The 17541-nt window shown below is 41.7% G+C and overlaps 1 protein-coding gene across 26 annotated transcripts in view; it reads right to left on the bottom strand.

The window, feature by feature from the left end:
• Nucleotides 1-17541, bottom strand: part of SIPA1L1 (signal induced proliferation associated 1 like 1) — a 376811-nt gene that overhangs the window by 158440 nt on the left and 200830 nt on the right. For 22 of the 26 annotated variants that reach the window (XM_043548047.1, XM_043548055.1, XM_043548048.1 and 19 more), the window contains 2 exons: nt 6157-6225; nt 4249-4379 (listed from right to left, as the gene is read on the bottom strand). The exons of 2 other annotated variants lie outside the window; for them this stretch is intronic. The gene's annotated coding sequence lies outside the window, so the exon portion shown is untranslated. The remainder of the gene's footprint in view (nt 1-4248; nt 4380-6156; nt 6226-17541) is intronic. 2 more of the 26 variants (XM_043548062.1, XM_043548061.1) reach the window with 1 other exon arrangement.

Genomic DNA, 17541 nt, shown 5'->3' with positions numbered 1-17541 from the left:
TCATGCACTAAAAACTATGAAGGAAGGACATAGGTCCTCTAAGCAGATATTGACTGAAGCTGAGAAGAAATGGCACAGGTGAAGTGCTCTATTCCTATGGTATCAGGTACTACTAGATCAATAACCTAAGTCTCCTAAAAAGAAGCACACTATTCCTGCAGCTAATAGTCAATAACCACCAGCAGAAAAGAAAATATTACAAAATGAGTGGAGAAAGCCATTTGGGAGCATACAAAAGAGCATCCAATATATTCAGCTTCAGGCAGGGGGCCTGTAACCTGAACCCCACCACGCAGGGCTGAAGCCCTTGGGCTTTGGTTTCAGCCCCGGACGGTAGGGCTTGGGCTTTGGACCCAGGCACTGGGGCTCGGACTTCAGCTTTGGCCCCCAGCAAGTCTAACGCTAGCCTTGGCGACCCCATTAAAACAGGATTGTGACCCACTTTGGGGTCCCAACCCACAGTTTGAGAACTGCTACACTAGACATTGAGATTCAAATAATTAAAGCTTTATAACTGTTAAAACCACAAACTGGCATCGCCACATGTCAAAATATACAAATTAAATATCTTTTAATCTAACTCTAAGAAATTCCCAAGATGCATTTTTTTTTACTTTGCTTATCGGTAAATTTTTATTATTGATGGAAATATTTTTCATCAGTTTGTATGTGCGCAGCAAAAACAACGTTTTTACTGGTATTTACCAATAAAAATCTAATCCTTTCAAGCCTATGTATAATCAAGGACTCTGAAAAGAACTCCTACACTCTTGCTAACAGTAACAGTTACTTATTTTATCCTTTTCTTCAAAAATACTTCCGCACTTTAAAACAAAATAGTTATGTCTGCACAACTGTGGGACACCACAAAATGCAGAGTTCCTACAAAGCGGCTAAGAAACCCTTGATTTGGTAAAGAGACATGTAGACAAGGGTCTCATTTGCTTCTTCTGTCTATACCCACAACTGTCTTGTGATTAGAAACCATGGTGACCCTTGTCAGCAATCTAATTTACTGTATAATATCAGTAAGTAAGAATACTACTTCCAGAGAGGAATATAATGAAGAAGGCAAACAAGTTATGGCATTCAAAATAAAATTTGTGGCTTCAAGAACGAACCATCTGACTTAAAAAGAGTGCATTGCTGTTTTTCCCAACCTATCATGTCTCCACTCACTCTATCTCAAAAGCTTTAATGACACAACTTGAACTTTGAGTATATTCATCTATAGACTCAAAACCTTACTACATAAATCATAGGGAAGGGAGGAGTATGACTGATGCCTTTTCATAAATAAAATGCTTAAACGTTACCTAACCTCAATATGCGTCTAAAGACTACTTGTTTTTAAATCAAAGAACATAGGTAACCGCTGGTCTGAAATAATCTCTCTGCTTGTACATAATTCTTTCAAAAACCAAACGGAAAGCACAAGTCACTCTGTCTAGGTATATCACTACACCCTGTCTGAAAGGATTCTGCTACAGCAAAAAGTATTATGGTTAAGTATTAAGTTCTTTAAGCAGGTGAAGAAATATTCATCACTAAACAGCTGACATGATCAGCTGTCTATGGTTTCAGCCACAGAACATGTTTGACAACTGTGCTATGTAACATGTTATGCACTCCTTATCTGATGAGATCATGAGCCAAAAAGACACTAAGAATCCTACCAGTATATACAAAGTATATACCAGTATACTAAGAATCCTACCATCCTACCGATGAAGTGAGCTATAGCTCACAAAAGCTTATGCTCAAATAAATTGGTTAGTCTCTAAGGTGCCACAAAAGTCCTCCTTTTCTTTTTGCCTCGTGTAGTTGCCCAAATTGGTGGATAACTGCATGAAAGGAAAGTGTTCATACAATGCACTCCAATAAACCATGCAGCTTCCCAGAGAAAGAAGATAATTTACATGACATATTTCCATACTGCCTTTTACTCCTCTTCTGAAGTCTCAGAGCAGGACTTCATATGACATAGAACAAGTTGTTTCTGAAAACACAGAAATGAAATGCTTGTCTAGGTTTACAATAAAATGCAAATGATTTGACACGAATATACAAACATGAATTTCTGTCAGTGAGTTCTTAAACTATGTGAGTATGGAAGCTGTCCAATTTTAATGTGGATTTAGGTGTAAGCTAATAATGTGTCCACAAAACAAGTTGAAATAGAAAATGTGACTGGGCTGCCGTGACTGCAGCATACCATAGTTTTTTTGTTTTTTTTTTTTAAAAAGAGACCGATCACAGTCTCGCCTGAGAAAGTTCATCAGTTTAAAAAAAGCAGCAGACGCCACCGTTTGCTGTTCACCCACTCTGGAGGGAAAAAAGTGATTTATTACAAGAGAAAAGTGCTTATCCGTTTAACAAGCTATGTTCACCAACAGCATTCAATAACTTATGAAGTAATTTATGAATCATGCAATTCTCTAATATAACTGCCAAACCCCCTAATATAACTGCCAAACCCCCTTCTATCTTAAATAGACAAATGTTCATGTAATTTTTTTAAAAACTTGGGCTTTGCAATTTCAAAATGAATGACATTAATGGCAAGCAAACAGCAATATGAAATATGCAATCATAAACAAACAAGAAAAACAATTTTAATACCTATGAAGCAACAGATACTTGAGGTGCCATGTTATCCGACTCTCAGGATAGTTTCCTCCAACAATTGCTTTTTCTAAGTTTCATTCCTTTAGCGGGTATGGGCTCAACCCACAGGTATTTTTTGCTCCTTTTATAAAATAATTATTTATTTTGGCAAAGAACAGAAAAGACCACAGTGGTGGCTACACAGGAAGTGTAGTCTGGATTCCTTAGAGATTTTCAAAACAAACATTTCAGTTTGAAGTAACAGAAGTCCAAACCTGTGTGACTATGTACTGTAGGAGGAGGAGGAGGAAGAAGAGTGAAAAGAATAGAGCTATCCAATCACATCCCCACATATGCCTGCCAGTGTCCACGGGCATATCAAATAGCTTGTAGGAAACAGATTCAAAGGCTTCTAACAGATCTAAAAAATCCAGCTTGGACAACTGGTTTTCATCCATCTCCAGAAAAACAACATTGACCATGAGATTAAGTCTCTGCACCATAATCAGACCTAAAATCAGATAACAGGATGAAGGAATTCAGATCTCTAGAAATTGTCAGAGCTGTTTCACCAACATTTCTTGATAATCTGCCCTAAAAATGGGTTATTAGACTTAGGGCAATTTTCTATGTCAAATGACAGTTTATTGAGCAGAGGCTTAGCAATCGCTTTAAGAGCTCTTGGGTAAAATGTTCAAAAGTGACAAGGCAATTAGGAGCCTACGTTGCATTGGCTTTCAATGACAATGACGCTCTTAAATTCCTTTTGAAAATGGGACTAAGAAATTATTGAAAATTTTACAATTTAGCTTTTCTTTTTTCCTTCTAAAAACTTAAGACCTGAGAAATGCAGAAAGTTTACTGTTCCACAGGTGAATTTATAGAGTTAGATAGGATATGATAATTTGGTTTGTGGTTACAGAATTTAATTTCAACTGCCACTTAACCTTTTACACAACGGTGTAAAGATAAGGCAAATTGTATTCAGGCTGCTTTAGTAATACAGATTGTGACTAAGTGTAAATGCAAATTAACTTAAAAGTTTATCAGCATCCTAGAAAAATAAGAGTTTCAGTTTTCTTCCCAATACCTTGAGAATGCTAGATTTTCCTGTCTCCCCAGGATAAAGGGCCATAACTGGTCTCTACAGCCTTAAACTAATATATAATGACTAAGCCTTAATCCTCAATAGAAAAAAGCAAAGTAATCGCTTTTCTGAGCCTTATTAACACACACAGATGTGCACACACTGCATTAATAAACCAGGAATACCTTTGAGTCTTATATAACACGGTTAAAATAAAGAGTTTATATTTATTGACTATAGCTCTCAATGTTCTTCACTATCCTGCTGTCTGGTAAGAAGGACAACACAAAATACAGCTATGTCAGAATTTATCAAAAGCATTCTGCAATTGTCAGGAGAACTAGCCTGACTGATTAAAAAAGAACGAATAGCTGTTGTGTTTTTATTCCTTTTATCTGACCCAAAAGGGGAAATACATTACAATGTGGAGGGAGCACTTAAGTCATACTAGTGGAAAAAGTTATGTAAGCACAAATGATAAGAATGCCTTTTCTGATTACCTTGAATTAGAAGTGGGGATATGTGCTAGAAATGGCCTATAGAGATTTACAAACCTTTTGAGTTGGTTTAGATACTTTGCAAGAAAGGCTGTCTAGACCATGTAGCAAGCCAACTTATTCAGTAGAGAAGTTGATGGACCTGTGTCAGCCACTCTTCGTTTACTTAAGTCAATGGCAATTGTGATCTGCAGAAAGAGAGCATCAATTCTAATTAGCTCACATCCCCTCACCCCAAAAAACCTATTGACCTTTTGAACACTCACATGTATCAGTCTACCTCTATATAAGGATGTTCTTTGAGGGAACAGGAGAGGGAAGAATCCATAAACTCACTTTTAAGGGTTCCCTGCCAAATATAATAGCCTTTTTGCTACATACTGGCAAGATTTACACTTGCATGTGCGCATGTGACCAAGTTGAAGGAAGGATCTGTAATTAAAAACTGAAACCTGCATTCTGTCCCGGAAGATTTTTTTTTGTGGAAAAAAAATGAATTTGAATTGGACTCCACAGGCAATGAGCCAAGGAAGGTTGATCAACTTCATTGTCTCAGCACTAGACAACCTAATTTCTGTTAAATCTGTAGGGGGGTAACATTTTCAAATGAATTTAAAACGACTTAAGGTGTCTATGGCTACGTCTACCCCACATGTCAGTGCAGACTGAGGAAATGTGAACTGAAGAGCACAAAGTGTTGCACTGTAGCTTCCCCATGTGAACGCTGCTGGCACAAAACTAGAAGGTACCCAGTTTACATTAACCTAGCCCTTGAACCAGACCACAACACCACAAACTGGGTACCTTCTAGTTTGCATCAGCAGTGTCCATGTGGGGCAGCTACAGCGCAACACTTTGATGTGCTCTTCAGTTCACACCTCCATAGTCTGTACTGAGTGCAGCAGAGACAAGCCCTAAATTTCATGGATTTAGGGCAACTGATTGGATTGGCATGTAAGAGAGCAGAGGAAGGTGGATATACAGAAAAGATTCAGGGACATTCAGGGAGCTGAGGAAGCTAAGCTGTCTCCTCATTCCCTACACACCTGCCTCCCTACACTACATCCAATGAAGTGAGCTGTAGCTCACGAAAGCTTATGCTCAAATAAATTGGTTAGTCTCTAAGGTGCCACAAGTACTCCTTTTCTTCCTACACTATTGGCCACTGTTGCCCAAAATCAGCTCAGCTCCAATGCCCAACTTCCATAGCCCCTCGTCCTTGCACCCTCCTCACTAATTCACCTCCCCATACTAGTTATGAAGAATTTTGTTTAAAGACACAAAAATATAAATATTGAAATGTCAAATGCAGAACAGAGGACAGGAAGTACAGAATACAAATTCACATGCACTCACAACAGGGCAAAGACACAGAAACAGATACTTGTCAAAAACCCCACAAACAAATGATGCCAAAAGAAAAGGAAGATTTTAATAAATCTCTTCATGACAGGGCTGCTTTATTCACACATCTTTAAAATGTAGAACCACTAGCTGCTAACTGATAAGAGTGAAGTGGATCCCCCCCAAAACCTGCTTTGGCAGTTTGGTTTAATAGTAATCCTTTGCTAAGCTTTGACAATTACTCCCACATTCCCCCCTGAGAGACTAATAGTTAGCTAAAAATAAAATGGAGATTAGCATTTACAGTAAACTGCCTAAGCAATGCATAATTTGACAGAAGGTGAAATTAATCAACTTTGTGGTGTGCTAATGTCCAGATTTTACTTTGAAGGTTCAGATTTAAACTTAACCAATCTAGTTGAACACATTTATGTTTAAATGGATGGCACAAAATGCTATTTTTGTTTTCCATTTCAACAGCTTGGTATTTTAGAATACTGTAGTATAGCTTCTCACTTAACATAGAGCAAAATGATTCTACATAAGTATCACAGGCCTTTGTTTAGCACCTGAAAAAAACCATACAAAAAAGTGGATTTAAGCAAAAGGCAAAAAACTTACTATAATTTCATGGCATGTTGGCCAATACACATAACGTAGCTTCAGCATCCATACAATGAATTGTATGACCTGGGAAAAAAGCAGAATATGACCATTAAAAATATCAGGAAGAAAATATATAATATTGACAAATACATCAATTGACATCTTGTAAACAGGATTATTGATGAAGTTAAAAGAAGAAGAAAAAGACTGTCAAGCTTCTCTCTTTTTCCATGGAAGCATAAAAATCTTTAAGCCACTTGGGGGACAGAGAGGATGGTGGAAATGTTTAAAACACAACAATGAGCCAGCTACTTTATACAACAAAATGGGTTGTTTTAAAAAGGAATATTTAAAAAAAAATTACTATTACAAATTGCACGTGGTATAGGCAGAAATTCATAAGTACTTCCTGATGCTAATTCCTAAGAGAAGACAACTATATGTAGAGATATAAATCTTTAAACAAAAATAATAGTTAACGAAAACACATCGAATCACCGAAGATTAGGGTTGGAAGAGACCTCAAGAAGTCATCTAGTCCAACCCCCTGCTAAAGCAGGACCAACCCCAACTAAATCATCCCAGCCAAGGCTTTGTCAAGACGGGCCTTAAAAACCTGTAAGGATGGAGATTCCACCACTTCCCTAGGTAACCCATTGCAGTGCTTCTCCACCCTCCTAGTGAAATAGTTTTTCCTAATATCCAACCTAGACCTAGCTCCCTCCTCTTTGGAACCCCCCTTCAGGGAGTTGAAGATTGCTATCAAATTTCCCCACTCTTCTCTTCTCCAGACTAAATAAGCTCAGTTCCCTCAGCCTCTCCTCATAAGTCATGAGCCCCAGCCCCCTAATGATTTTTGTTGCCCTCCGCTGGATTCTCTCCAATTTGTCCACATCCTTTCTGTAGTGGGGGGGCCCAAAACTGGATGCAATACTCCAGATGTGGCCTCATCAGTACCGAATAGAGGGGAACAATCACCTCCCTCGATCTGCTGGCAGTGCTCCTACTAATGCAGCCCAACATGCCATTAGCCTTCTTGGCAACAAGGGCACACTGTTGACTCATACCCAGCTTATCGTCCACTGTAATTCCCAGATCCTTTTTGCAGAACTGCCACTTAGCCAGTCGGTCCCCAGCCTGTAGCAATGCATGGGATTCTTCTGTCCTAAGTGCAGGACTCTGCAATTGTCCTTCTTGAACCTCATTAGATTTCTTTTAGCCCAATCCCCCAATTTGTCTAGGTCACTCTGGATCCTATCCCTACCCTCCAGTGTATCTACCTCTCCCCCCAACTTAGTGTCAGCCACAAACTTGCTGAGGGTGCAATCCATCCCATCATCCAGATCATTAATGAAGATGTTGAACAAAATCAGCCCCAGGACAGACCCCTATACCGGCTGCTAACTAGAAATCGAGCTGTTGATCACTACCTGTCGAGCCCGACGATCTAGCCAGCTTTCTATCCACCTTATAGTCCATTCATCCAATCCATAGTTTTTTAACTTGCTGGCAAGAATACTGTGGGACACCATATCAAAAGCTTTGCTAAAGTCAAGATATATTATATCCACCGCTTTCCCCATGTCCAAAGAGCCAGTTATCTCATCCTAGAAGGCAATCAGGTTGGTCAGGCATGACTTGCCCTTGGTGAATCCATGTTGACTGTTCCTGATCACCTTCCTCTCCTACACGTACTTCAAAATGGATTCCTTGAGGACCTGCTCCATGATTTTTCCGGGGACAGAGGTGAGGCTGACTGGTCTGTAGTTCCCCAGATTCTTCTACTTCCCTTTTTTAAAGATGGGCACTATATTTGCCTTTTTCCAATCATCTGGGACCTCACCCGATCGTCAAGTGTTTTCAAAAATAATGGCCAATGGCTCTGCAATCACATCAGTCATCACCCTCGGATGCATTAGATCCGGCCCCATGGGCTTGTGCATGTCCAGCTTTTGTAAATAGTCCTTAATCTGTTCTTTCACCGCTGAGGGCTGCTCACCTCCTCCCCATACTGTGCTGCCCAGTGCAGCAGTCTGGGAGCTGACCTTGTCTGTGAAGACCAAGGCAAAAAAACCCATTGAGTACTTCAGCTTTATCCACATCAGTCACTAGAGTGCTTCCCCCATTCAGTAAGGGTTCCATACTTTCCCTGACCACCTTCTTGTTGCTAACATACCCTTCTTGTTACCCTTCACATCCCTTGCTAGCTGCAACTCCAATTGTGCTTTGATCTTCCTGATTACACCCTTGTATGCTCGAGCAATATTTTTACACTCCTCCCTATTCATCTGTCCAAATTTCCACTTCTTGCAAGTTTCCGTTTTGTGTTTAAGCTCACCGAAGGTTTATTTATGTAGGCAAGCTGGTCGCCTGCTATATTTGCTATTCTTTTTGCACATCGGGATGGTTTGTTCCTGCGCCGTCAGTAAGGCTTTTTTAAAATACATGCAGCTCTCCTGGATTCCTTTCCCCCTCATATTATTAGGCATTTATTTATACCTCAGCATTTACTTTTATGTAAGCACTACCAAATAAACTGCAGTAGTGTCATGTTAATGTCTCTTGGCAGTGGCGGATTAATGATTTTGCCGCCCCTACGCCCTGAAATAATGCCCTTCCACCCCAGCTCACCTCTGCTCTGCCTCCTCCCCTGAGCGCACCACCGGGTCCTGCTTCTCCTCGCTCCCTGCCAGTGCTTGTGCACGAAACAGGTTCACGAAGGAGGGAGGGAAAGGGGGGAACACAGTGTACTCAGGAGAGGCGGCAGGGCCGGGGCAGGGATTTGGGGAAGGGGACCAATGGGGCAGGGAGGGGGCGGGGAAGGGGTGGAGTTGGGGCAGGGCCGGGAGCAGAGGGCACGAACCGGTGCCAGGGGAAGCAGCCTCTGGCTGCTATTATAAATTTGCCGCCCCTGCAAATTTGCCGACCTAGGCGTTAATATGCAGCTGTCTGTTGGCAAAGAGGAGTCTGCTCGTCTATTCAGCATGAATTAAAATATCATTGAGGAGGTTACAGTTGAAAATAGGAGTCGTGGTGATTTCAATTACGGTATCAAGAACTATAAAACATACTGGAATAACCATTCTTAAAACCAAAAAATAAGTCGAAAAGGTTAGATTAACAATGTCCTTGATAAGTTCTGTGCAAAAATAGATATTTTAATCCTTTTCTTATGTTTTACATATAGAACAGTCCTGGAATATTCTTTGATCACAAATTTTGAATCCAATGAGAGAATGTCGGAATCCCATAAAGGGATGACACGTTAATTTCAGAGAAAACATGACATTATGCTTGTTTAGCTCTGATCAGTGGTTTGTTACTTGATAAAACAAAGCATTTTTTCTGAACACTTGTGACAGACATTTTACACATTTACGAGTAAAGGAAACCTGTTTTTCCGTAAGTATTGCAACTTCCACATAGCCAACATGGTATTATTAGATTTTCAGAATGTGTTCAAGGGAGTAGATACCTTTATATACAAAGCATTAATTTCAGTTTTGGAAGATAAGAATCAAATAACTTAATAAATGCAATGAACATTGGGTTAAGTCATCAGTTTGCTGCATGAATTCTAGGCTCCCTCTGTTTCAGTATACTGCATAAATCAAAGAGCAGTGTTTGCTTTCTTTTATACAGTAATAACTTAGCATTTTGGCTTGAGCTATGTCCTTTCTAGAAATTTGAATTTAAGCCAAATACAGAGCTCCATTCATGATAAAACCATACAAAGCAAACATGCTCATTTCCTACCATCACATTCAGCTGCTCAGCACTAACCACTATAGAACAATCCACTACAAACAAAAGTTTGGTACACATTCGTTTGTTCCCTTCACACACACAAAGGGCTGCCAAACACACAGTTCAAGATACAAACACCCACGTGTTCTCTGCTGTACAATACAATTATTCAGACAGTTCCTATCCAAAGAGCTAAAAGGCACAAGCAGATAGCATGCACAGAGAGGTAGAAGAACATGTTCACTTAGAAATCCCTCTTTCCCAACTATTTTGGATAAATATTTTAGAACAATGGATCTGCACTATAATTTTGATTGCTAAAAGAGACAGTGCAGTATAAGTATTTGAAGGGTAAGATATTGCAATGTTATCAAATCTTTGAATTTTTGACAAAGTCTCAAGTGTACTGAGGCTTTTAAGCTATATTAAAAAGGATTAAAATACCAAATTTGGGGCAATTTAATGAAGAAATATTTTTGGCCTCAACACAGATATACATACTAAAACAATACACCCCAATTCATTTGGTGATTTAAAGACAAAAGGGAGAACCTACATTGAAGTATTTCCTTATGTTTTGCAGTTTAAAGTTTCACAGGTCTGCTAGCTATTAGAATGATCACATTTTATCCTAAGTTAGAACATCTATTATTTTGCACATTATGAGCTGTTAAACATAAAGAGGAAAGGGGGAGGGGGAGACTATCTCCTTAGCAGCAGAGAAACTAAAATACAAAACTGAAGCATTTAACAAACTACCTTGTGTTGTTATGGTAACTAAAAATGTCTAGAGAGGCAGGAACAAATGGAGAAAACAGCAGCAAGTTCTTCTGTAAATTCAGTTAGATTTCATTCTTTTTGTTTTTCTTCATTGTGGGTTCAAATGGAATGGGAGGGAATACTATATAAATAATAAACATCACAACACCCCAAGATGGAGGTAAACATTTTGATTTTACAGATGGAAAAACAGAGGCAAAGAGATGAAGTGGCTGTAAAACTTGACTCATACAACTCACAATTCTGAAAAGTTCAATTCCTCACTACCAAGAAATGGAAATGATTTTGTAGAATGAGCCTCAAAGCTCAGAGGGAAGGCAGGAATTTCTCATTCTCCTGCATGAATCAGTAATGGCTGCTCAGACCAACTGGGAGTTGATGGCCTTGGCATACCTGTTTAGTCTCTCCATACGGTTCCCAATTTCATGTGCCCTCTCTACTGGACTCCCAAATGGTTCCCCAATCTCCTGCTTCTCATGCAGCTTCTCAGGCTATATCTACACTGGTGCTGGGAGCGAGTCTTCCAGCCTGGGTAGACAGGCTCACTCTAGCCGGGCTCAAGCGAGCTCTCTAAACACAGCAACGTACACATTCTGATGTGGTCTAGGGGACCAGATGGACTTTAAAGTCCAAACTTCTGACCAACTTCAAAAATTCACATTGCTGTTTTTACCATGCCAGCTTGAGCACCGCTAGTGCACACCTACCTGCCTGGGCTGGCAGAAATGCCCCCAGATGCAGTGTAGAAATACCCGCTCCAACCTGCAGTAGGAGTAACGTAGGAAAAATCTCCACAGCTGGTTAGGAAAGAAGCAAGATTCCGGTGACTTCCCAGCACATAACATAGGGCAGGGGAGAGGAGAAATCCCCTTGGCTCCTCCAGAGCTTTGGAAGGGAATGTCCCAGGGAAGACAGGGAAACATGAATAGCAAAAGGAGAAACAGAGACCGAGGGGAGCTAGGGGAATCAAAGAGAGAGGAAAGAATTTTTAGATTTCATTGACTGACAGGATGTGGGGCAGGAACAAGAACTGATGGATTTGATTTAAGCAATTAAGTGATGCATGTTTTGGCATTTGCTCATTTGTAGAACATTTTCAGGTTCCAAACCTACAGTCCTAATAGGAATGTCTTAAAAGGTCTGGTACCCTGGTTCTTGTCCATATAAGCATCAAATAAAGCACTTGTCTTTGCTCTGTCCAAGTACATTTAATTCAGATGATGGTTCATTAAATGCTGTTCACTTATTTTTGAAGCAGAAATAATGGCCACTATAAATGCAATTATAACAGATGAAAAACAACACCAACAGCAGCAGCAAAGCAGTAGCCACCAGTTCAAAAGATTGTTTTTAACAAACCCAGATATAATTTTTATAATTTAACATGGGTATTATTCCCTAAATTCAGCAGTTAGGAATTTAACAGATTCCTAATTTCTCATTTAGGCACTTCTAAAGAATGTTTCTTTAAGAAACTCTCTCATTCCAAAATGGAATGTACAAAAAACATATCTGCATTTCTGTTTATCTAAAAATCTGTAAGGTTTTATATTTGAATTCACAGAACCACATATAATTTGACCTGAAGAAAAATAATTCTTCCATAGATTCCCGGGCCCTGTATAGGCTTTTACTCACAATGTATGTGCCTAGACATAATTTTTTTTTCTTGAATCTGATCCTAATGGGTGATCTAATTGTATATTGTACAATGTAACACTAAAATTAATGGACTGTGCAGTCTTACTGGAACTTTCATTATACTGAATGTGTGGGGGGTAGTGAGAAGGAGGCAGCAGGAGTCAGACTTGAGGAGCAACTTGGGGCTCCCTTCCTGGGATGATGTGAAGAGTACTGGGCTATTTAAACCTAAATCATACACACAAAAACTAAGTTAAAAGAACATTCAAGTTGCAAAGTCAAGCACTCAAAAATAGTGTGTGATTTTATAGATAAAGACTGCCATAATGTATGTGCACTGGCAACCTCATTGTAATTCCTTAGCTCTTTTAGAAAAGCAAACTGAAAAAAAACCCCCAGAAATTCCAATATGTGGCATCATATTAATATCCATATGGTTCATCAGCAAGATTGGAACCATAGATCAACTGCACAGACCCAGGGCATTTCAGCTAATGGAGTAACTGATAGCAATACTAAGTTGTCATCTTCTATGTGGACCAGGACTAGAGGGGGATGAGACACAACACATCTTGCCAGTGAGTTCAACAGCTATTTGATGACAGAAGAGCAATGGGGAGACTCAGGAATCTTGGATTCAATTCCAGTCTGCAGAGGGGAGTATTCTCTAGTGGGCACAGTCTCTGCTGCCCATTCTCTTCCCCCCACCCCTCCAAAATGTCCCTGTCCAGCTCCTCTCTCTTCCCTCTTCCCCTCCCCCCTCCAATCCCCATCCTCGGTCCCAGTCCCATTTTCTTTGCCTAACCAATCCCATCTTCACTCCTTACACTTCTCATCCCAGTCCCAAACTCCTCTCCCCCTAACTCCAAGTTCCAGGCTCCTTTTCTCACTCCACTGGCTTCCAGTCCCAGCTCTGCGCTTGGAATGGTGGAGACATACACTTACACACAGGAGCATGTCCAATAAATCTGCAAGGATGGTGGAGACGTAATCTGACCAGCACTAGAAACAGAGAGGCTAAAGAATGCTCAGTGAGGACAGAATATTCTGAGAGGTTAGTTGCTAAAATAGGATTACTCTAGTGAGCAAGTACAAACTGCAATTTTTCAAAGTTCTATAACTTGGCCAAATTTGGGGAAATTTTCACACGGATGGCAAAAGGCACATCTCTAATATGAAGGCTACCATCGCTACCAAATTTCAAGCCCCTGATCCTGCCTGGGGGCACTGGGCCTGTTAAATGAAAATATCAGTATTTTTTTTTAAATGGGCGAAGCATATCTTTCCCTTCCTCGTACTTAGAAATGCCGACTGTTTTGGATTAAATTTTCCAAAAAAACCTTCAGCCTGAGACAGAAACCCAGCATGTCAATTTCAGCCTAAATAGTTAAAGCCAAATGTTTTTCCTGTTTTTAAATGTAAACACTTACCTGATATTTGTAAAATTTTGTTTGATGAACACTAAAATCCCAAAACAAAAAGTGATTTACTTTAGAGTGCCACCACACCCAAAATTCACAGCACACAGGTAACTATCATGGTGACCAATATTGTCTCATTGTTTCCTTATACTCCCCTCTCTTTCTGTATCCATCTACTGTCTCTAGTCTTATACTTAGATTGTAAGCTGTTTGGGGCAGTCGTCCTGTTCTGTGGGTATACAGAGCCCAGTACAATGGGGTCTTGGTTCATGACAAGAGCTCCTAAATAGGGCTCTCAAGTGATTAAAAAAATTAATCACGATTAATTGCCGTTTTAATCATACTGTTAAGCAGTGTGATTAAACTTTTAAACTCCTGTTGCTGAGCTAGGTGGGCTCCCTTCAGCTGAGCGTGCCCTTGTTTGCAAGGGAGGGTGGATTTTACCATAGGGACTCCGCATGTAGCAAGGGAGGAGAAGCTTGTGCAGGGAGGCTGAGCTCACCGGGCCCCTGCCCCCCCAGAGCGAGGGGCTGGCTGAGGGCATTGGAGCACAGCACATGGGGAGTGGGGGGGTGGAGGTAGACCCAGGAGTAAGTGGCCAGCCGGAGGCATGGTGAGTGTGCAGGGGCTGGTCCCCGGAGCGAGGGGTCGGCCGGCGGCATTGGGGCACAGTGTGGGGAGGTCGGTCCCCATAGCAAGGGGACAGCCGGGAGCAATGGGGCACAGAACGGGGGGATATGTCCCCAGAGCAAGGAGCCAGCTGAGGCACGGAGGGGTGTCCATGGAGCGAGGGGCCAGCCCAGATCAATGAGGCACAGAAAGGTCGGGGGGGTCAGTCCCTGGAGTGAGGGGCCGGCCGGGGTCAATGGGGCATGGTGGGCTCAGGATCCCTCCCTCTTTACCAGAGTTCAAGGAATGAATCAGGGTTGTGTGGGGAAGGAGGCTGTTGTCTGCAGGAGCCCTGCCTCATTTGTTTAGGAAGCTGGAAGTGAATGACGCAGGGGCTGCACAAATACAAAGGATGGTTTTGTGGTTAAAACAGATTGCCATCCAAGAGAAATGGCCATCTCTGCCATAAGAGTTCTTACATAATTCTGGCCAAGTCACTTAAATCAAAATTTTCACAGGTGGCCACTAGTTGTGTGTTCCTAATTTCCCAGGTGCCCAATTTGAGACACCTGAAGTCTGATTTTCGGAAGTGCTGAGCACTCTTACCTCTGTAAACAAAGTCAGGGGGAGCCACGGACATCTATATGCTTCGACTTGCCAGTCTTTGATTCTCTGATATAGAATCATACAAATGTAGGGTGGAAAGAGATCTCAAGAGATCACCAAGTCCATTCCCTTGTGCTGAGGCAGTACCAAGCAAACCAAGACCAAACCCTAACTTGTTCTTAAAAACCTCCAGTGATGGGGATTCCACAACCCCCGTTGGTAACCTATTCCAGTACTTAGAAAGTGTTTCCTAATATCTAACCTTAATCTCCCTTCCTGTAGATTAAGATGATTACTTCTTGTCCTACACTTGATGGACATGGAAAACAACTGATTACTGTCCTCTTTATAAGAGCCTTTAAAACATATCTGAATACTGTTATCGGGTTCCCCATCAGTCTTCTTTTCACAAGATTAAACCCAGCCAATTTTAACATTTTCTAAAACTTTTTTCATTTTTTTTGCTTTCCCCTGGACTTTCTCCAGTTTGTCCACATTTTTCTTAAAGTATGATGCCCAAAACTGGATACATTAGTTTAGCTAAGGCCTCACCAGTGCAGAGTAGAGTAGAACAATTACCTCCCATGTCTTATATAAAACATTCCTGTTAATTCATCCAAGAATTATATTAGCCTTTTTCACAATTCATCATACTGTTGTTATTCAAAATCCTTATTCTGGCACTTGATATAGATGATCAGCATCTTTTGCTCTTTTCCCAAAACAGTGATCAAAACTGCAATAAGCCACAGGTCCTGATTGATAGCAATAACTCTTAAATGACTAGTAAAACAATCTTCCCATTTTTCTTGAATTCCAGCAAGTTGAACAGAAGGGACCTTTTGGTTCCCACTGACAATAATATAATATCCAGGACCTCTACCAGAGAAGCAAATATTTCATAGTCATCAGAAAGAGAGGTGGAAGCTGAAGTCCCATTGTCTGACCAGGTGGAAGAAAACGGTCATCTTCCATGATACCCAAGGATCAGCTCCATCCTCAATGTGTTCCTTGTCTTCATAAGTCTTTAAAAGGTCATTGTCTAGGCCAGGAGTGGGCGAACTTTTTGGCTCGATGGCCACATCAGGGTTCCGAAACTGTATGGAGGGCTGGGTAGGGAAGGCTGTGCCTCCCCAAACAGCCTGGCCCCTGCCCCCTATCCGCCCCCTCCCTGACCCCCTCAGAATCCCAATCCATCCAACCCTTCTGCTCCTTGTCCCCTCCCCCCCATCCCTAACTCCCCCCCAGAACCCCACCCCCATCCAACCCCCCTTGCTCCCTGACAGCCCCAACCCCTATCCACACCCCTGCCCCAACAGGCCCCCCATGCCTATCCACCCCCCCCACTCCCTGACTGCCCCCCGGAACCGTCTGCCCCTTATCCAACCCCCCTGCTCCCCGCCCCCTTACCATGCCGCTCAGAGCGGCAGGAACTCACAGCTGCGTGGCCCGGCCAGAGCCGGCCCCGCCACCCAGAGCGCTGGCGGCACAGCGAGCTGAGGCTGCGGGGGAGGGGGAACAGCAGAACAGGTGCCAGGGGCTACCCACCTCGGCTGGGAGCTCAAGGGCCGGGCAGGACGGTCCAGCGGGCCGGATGTGGCCTGTGGGCTGTAGTTTGCCCACCTCTAGTCTAGGCTGATAAATGGAGGAGATGCCCCCCAAAAAGAGCAGAATGTTATTCTGTCTCTCAAATGCTTTAAAAAGGGTAATCTAAATGAATGTAATGATTCTCTTAGTCAAATACTACTTGAGTGTTTGGGCTCACTGCACATGGGCCATATATGGTGTGTAAGAGTCAAAGGTAAGAGGCCTATGGTTGGTATAGTAGATTCCAAGGTGAGAGAGAATTCCAGAGGGGAAGACTCAAAATTTCTTCAGACTGGCCTGGATAACCCAATATCTGAGATGTTAGGAGAGGGTGAATAAGCCCTCTCTAACTCTTGAAATCACCCTAACGCTTGAGGGCAGACTCACTGTTGCGAGAGAGCTCAGGTAAAGGCCCAATCACATCATAGATGGAACTGAGTTTGAATCTAAGAGCACAGATCCAAGGCTTTGGAAGACAAACCGATGTCCTATGACAAAAGGAGAAAACTAACAACAGGAGATTCCAGGCTGCACAAGTCCCTCCCTCCCAAAATGCAGGAGAAAATCTGCTCATCTGAAGAGAACAGAGCAGAGATTTTTATCTTCTAAACTCCCCAGGAGAAATGAGATGGCATATGCATCTATCAGCATCTACGAGGCAAAGACAGGCACCAAGTAAATTGCCACATCAGAGGAGCATGAAACAAGGAAACCACAGTTCTAACATCCATTGGATGCCTTTCAACCATAGGCAAGGAATAGCACAAATCCATGAGTGCTCTTGAGTGCCAGAAACAGAGACAATAAATCTTTAAAAATGTGGTCCCAATTCTGAATTTGAGTTCTTTTTTAAAGGATTTAAATCTGACAATTTAATTCATGTGCCAGCACTTTGGCATTTTTTAAGCACAGTGGTTTGATACTGTCCTGGATAAAGAGAGCAGACTCATTCATCAAGACTTGAATAGAGGAAACAAAACAAGTTCCAGTCAACAGAACTGTTAAGGCC

Source organism: Chelonia mydas, chromosome 6 (assembly GCF_015237465.2).
Source record: "Chelonia mydas isolate rCheMyd1 chromosome 6, rCheMyd1.pri.v2, whole genome shotgun sequence".
Taxonomy (NCBI): domain Eukaryota; kingdom Metazoa; phylum Chordata; order Testudines; family Cheloniidae; genus Chelonia; species Chelonia mydas.
Note: the sequence above shows the minus strand (reverse complement) of the source record. Positions and strands in the feature narration are given on the sequence as shown.